This window comes from Mya arenaria, chromosome 9 (genome assembly GCF_026914265.1).
Source record: "Mya arenaria isolate MELC-2E11 chromosome 9, ASM2691426v1".
Lineage (NCBI taxonomy): Eukaryota > Metazoa > Mollusca > Bivalvia > Myida > Myidae > Mya > Mya arenaria.
The window spans coordinates 69452301-69458300 of record NC_069130.1 but is presented as its reverse complement, the minus strand read 5'-3'; positions in this window follow the sequence as shown (position 1 = coordinate 69458300).

Here is a 6000-nt window from a genome sequence, read left to right as displayed (position 1 = left end):
CATGATTGTTTGAGTTTTTTTGTTGAAAATGCATGAGCGTGCAAATAAATCTTGAACCAATGTCAATGGACTTCTTAGCTGACTGTTGTTGTTTTTTCGAAAGCTATCCACACATTTAGGTTTTGTTTAAAAACTGGCATTTTCTTCGGGGAAGACTTTCGAACCTGTAACATTTTTGCAATTTATGGAATCGTTCAAAATAGTCGCATAGAATGAAGTTAACATGTTATCAGTGTCAAAGAGCGTATGTCAAGCAAGTGAGATAACTCTGACCTAAAACCTGGTTGAACCATGCCCTTGACCAATTTTGATGATCTAGCCAGAGTTGAAACTTCAAGTTCGCAAACTATTTTAACTTGTGATGTGAACATTTTGATAGATTTGACTAAGCACGACTAGTTCAGTGTTTATGAAAGAAATGTGTGGAATACGGGCGCAGTCGGTTTTGAACAAGAAAGGAGAGAAGTTGTTTTCATGTTTAATGGAGGACACGCAGTATCATTTCAACACCTTCACCACGGACGCCACATATTGCCAGCACTCGAGAACATGCTATACATTGAATAAGGGTCCAGAAAATAACCACTAGCCTCTGAAATGTTATTTGGATGTGCATTTTCCTTGTCATATAATATATTAGTGGCAGAAGAATGGCTCGCCATATTGGAAACTTCTGGACGGTAAGGCCTTTGAAATGCGGCGCCGTTTGTGGAAAGCACTCGTGTTGTATATTGGACCATTCTTTCCAAGGCATCACTGGTACCGGGCAGTTGTTGATACGAACAGCTTACACCTTTCATAAAACCATTGTTCTCCGAACATATAGAGTTGTTCTTTTCAAGTGATTCCAGTGTGCAACGCTTGATTGATACGCTTTCGTACCCACCAACGATACTCTTTGAGGAAGTCTTGGCAGTGCCATCATCTGCCACGTGTTTAAATTGTGTTGAGCAGGATTTTACTTTCTTTGGTCTAACTTTTCTCGGCGACTTTTTAGAGATGTCTCCAAACCTAGCTGCAAGCCGCTTTCGTATTGGCTGGCTGTCTAGCGATACTCTGTTTGGAGTTATATGGATCTTTTGTGAGGTCTCGAAATCGTCAACCATTATCGAATCCAATGAAATTTGGTTTTCCATTCGTCCTAAAAACACCGAGTCTTCTGTATGTTCATTTACCGAAATGTCACATTCTTTAGTGCTTGTAACAGTCGTGCAGTCATTTTCTAATTCACAGGAAAGACGTTTCGTTTGAGGCTCATCTATTTCTGAAGATACAAGATCTGATAATGAAACAGTGTCTCTTTCTTCATCCATTTTAGCAGTACGACTTTCATAGTGTGGACTTTTTGGTCTTTGTAACATTGTATCATTCGCTTCTTGGTCAACTGCGTCGGGATTGCTGAACTCTTTTGTCATAGGACAGGATAGAGCCAAAAGCCCGTCTATCGCGTGATGTTCTTCGAAAATACCTCCTTGACTCCCATTTGCACATTTCTCTATGACGTCTCTAGATGAAGCGAAGTTGGCCAAATGCTCTAGAAGACGGTTATTCAGATCAGGCGCTGTATTCGTCTCACTTGTTTTGTCAACAAATCGCATTATTTCTTCGACGCAGTCATTAAAGCCCACGCTGTATGAAGAAAACGCCGATCCTGATTCGCCTTGAGCGTGTGTATTACACAGATTCGGTTTATCAGTGATGTTAAGAGTCTGCATGTAGTCTTTGGCGAGTTCTAGTAGGTCAGCCTTTTCCAATTTCGACATGAATAGTGTCTGTAAAATATGAAAGTGAACATAAGGCGAATGCCACTGAATGGAAGTGTTATCAATGTATGAATGACACAGTTTTCGATTGGATGACTGTCGAATTAAGGATAACGCTTTTCATAATAAATAGTATGCTAATTTATTTGTGAAGTATAAATAAGATTGCTATATATTTTCAAACATGTATTTTATATCGACTTTCATGTATTATTATTACATATATATGGATTATAAACTATGTATTTAGAACCAAATTAAAATGAAAGTTCAGTTTGATAAACGTACACCGCATATTATGCGATCTAAATTAACCGAATAATTATAATAAGCAACAGTGCAGATAAATAAAGGTTGAAAGTACACACGTATGTGCATAGTGTAATACATAAACCGTATCGGGGACATCAAAAGTGTAAAACAAACCGTACCCCGGGATGTCCATAGTGTAATACATAAACCGTACCTCGGGATGTCCATAGCGTAATACATAAACCGTTACTCGGGGTGTCTATAGTGTGATACATAAACCGTACCTCGGGATGTCCATAGCGTGATACATAAACCGTACCTCGGGATGTCCATAGTGTAATACATAAACCGTACCTCGGGATGTCCATAGTGTAATACATAAACCGTACCTCGGGATGTCCATAGTGTACTACATATACCGTCCCTCGGGATGTCCATAGTGTAATACATAAACCGTCCCTCGGGGTGTCCATAGTGTTATACATTAACCGTCCCTCGGGGTGTCCATAGTGTAATACATAAACCGTCCCTCGGGGTGTCCATAGTGTTATACATTAACCGTCCCTCGGGGTGTCCATAGTGTTATACATTAACCGTCCCTCGGGGTGTCCATAGTGTAATACATATACCGTCCCTCGGGGTGTCCATAGTGTTATACATTAACCGTCCCTCGGGGTGTCCATAGTGTTATACATTAACCGTCCCTCGGGATGTCCATAGTGTACTACATAAACCGTCCCTCGGGGTGTCCATAGTGTAATACATATACCGTCCCTCGGGATGTCCAAAGTGTTATACATTAACCGTCCCTCGGGGTGTCCATAGTGTAATACATGAACCGTACCTCGGGATGTCCATAGTGTTATACATAAACCGTACCTCGGGATGTCCATAGTGTAATACATAAACCGTACCACGGAGTGTCCATAGTGTAATACATAAACCGTACCTCGGGATGTCCATAGTGTAATACATAAACCGTACCTCGGGATGTCCATAGTGTTATACATAAACCGTACCTCGGGGTGTCCATAGTGTAATACATAAACCGTACCTCGGAGTGTCTATAGTGTAATACATAAACCGTACCTCGGAGTGTCTATAGTGTAATACATAAACCGTACCTCGGAGTGTCCATAGTGTTATACATAAACCGTACCTCGGAGTGTCTATAGTGTAATACATAAACCGTACCTCGAGATGTCCATAGTGTTATACATAAACCGTACCTCGGAGTGTCTATAGTGTAATACATAAACCGTACCTCGGAGTGTCCATAGTGTAATACATAAACCGTACCTCGGGATGTCCATAGTGTTATACATAAACCGTACCTCTGAGTGTCCATAGTGTTATACATAAACCGTACCTCGGAGTGTCCATAGTGTAATACATAAACCGTACCTCGGGATGTCCATAGTGTAATACATAAACCGTACCTCGGGATGTCCATAGTGTAATACATAAACCGTACCTCGAGATGTCCATAGTGTTATACATAAACCGTACCTCGGAGTGACTATAGTGTAATACATAAACCGTACCTCGGGATGTCCATAATGTTATACATAAACCGTACCTCGGAGTGACTATAGTGTAATACATAAACCGTACCTCGGAGTGACTATAGTGTAATACATAAACCGTACCTCGAGATGTCCATAGTGTTATACATAAACCGTACCTCTGAGTGTCCATAGTGTTATACATAAACCGTACCTCGGAGTGACTATAGTGTAATACATAAACCGTACCTCGGGATGTCCATAGTGTAATACATAAACCGTACCTCGGGATGTCCATAGTGTAATACATAAACCGTACCTCGAGATGTCCATAGTGTAATACATAAACCGTACCTCGAGATGTCTATGGTGTAATACATAAACCGTACCTCGAGATGTCTATAGTGTAATACATAAACCGTACCTCGGAGTGTCTATAGTGTAATACATAAACCGTACCTCGGGATGTCCATAGTGTAATACATAAACCGTACCTCGGGATGTCCATAGTGTAATACATAAACCGTACCTCGGGATGTCCATAGTGTAATACATAAACCGTACCACGGAGTGTCCATAGTGTAATACATAAACCGTACCTCGAGATGTCTATGGTGTAATACATAAACCGTACCTCGAGATGTCTATAGTGTAATACATAAACCGTACCTCGGAGTGTCTATAGTGTAATACATAAACCGTACCTCGAGATGTCTATAGTGTAATACATAAACCGTACCTCGGAGTGTCCATAGTGTAATACATAAACCGTACCTCGAGATGTCTATGGTGTAATACATAAACCGTACCTCGAGATGTCTATGGTGTAATTCATAAACCGTACCTCGAGATGTCTATGGTGTAATTCATAAACCGTACCTCGAGATGTCTATGGTGTAATTCATAAACCGTACCTCGAGATGTCTATGGTGTAATACATAAACCTTACCTCGAGATGACTATGGTGTAATACATAAACCTTACCTCGAGATGTCTATGGTGTAATACATAAACCGTACCTCGAGATGTCTATGGTGTAATACATAAACCGTACCTTGAGATGTCTATGGTGTAATACATAAACCGTACCTCGGAGTGTCTATGGTGTAATACATAAACCGTACCTCGAGATGTCTATGGTGTAATACATAAACCGTACCTCGAGATGTCTATGGTGTAATACATAAACCGTACCTCGAGATGTCTATGGTGTAATACATAAACCTTACCTCGAGATGTCTATAGTGTAATACATAAACCTTACCTCGAGATGTCTATGGTGTAATACATAAACCTTACCTCGAGATGTCTATGGTGTAATTCATAAACCGTACCTCGAGATGTCTATGGTGTAATTCATAAACCGTACCTCGAGATGTCTATGGTGTAATACATAAACCGTACCTCGAGATGTCTATGGTGTAATACATAAACCGTACCTCGAGATGTCTATGGTGTAATTCATAAACCGTACCTCGAGATGTCTATGGTGTAATACATAAACCGTACCTCGAGATGTCTATGGTGTTATACATATACCGTACCTCGGAGTGTCTAAAGAGTAAAACATAAACCGTACCTCAGGGTTTACACTCTGTAGTAGGATGGATTTGAGCTGTAACAGCGACTTATTGATTCTCGCACGTCTTCGTCTCTCCTTCAGCGGACGAGCCTGTCTCTGCAGTTAAGACAATCTTGCAATGTTAATAGGTAATGACCAATTTGAAAATCAAGACACACACAGAGGTAATATAAAATGTAAACGTTAGACTAGGGTCTACAATAGCTCGTACAAAATATACTTAGTTTTATATAAAAACAATTTTAACTTATAACTGATACATCGAAATTAAATAAGAAGCATTTCATATCGATATAAAACAAAAAAAATAGTATTAATGCTTATATGTTTTATTTAATTAAAACTAGTTGAGATAAATATATGAGATAATTGTAACTTTAATTACTTTCCGGTTTTCCTTCTCAGCATCGAACTTCATCTTGTATATCTCCTCCACTAAATTGCTATCACTCTTGTCAGTTCAATGTTTCTGCGACAATGAAGATATATTTCAAAATTTTAAATAGTCCCCTTTTATTAGGTCCTTTCTGATAGGTAGATGTAAATGTGGCAGATGTCGCATGCGTCAGAGGGACACGAGACAGACGGTATTCGCTGAATTTAGAAATATTCATTTACTAAGTATACATTATTTTATGGTTCACTTAACTCGGTCGTGTGCCGGTAGCGCGCGTTTAGTTTTTATTCATTTTCGTTTACTTCAAGGGCGGTAGGGGATATTTTATGTCTTTATCATATTAATATAAATGGCTGTCCGATTTAACAGGTTGATTATATATATCGGAGAGAAAAAGAAAATATCACTCCTTTACAGAATCTGCATCTAGGTTAGATCGAATCTTTTCGAAAGTTATCAGTCGGGTTTAAAATATAAACAATATTATTAAACTGTTAAAAT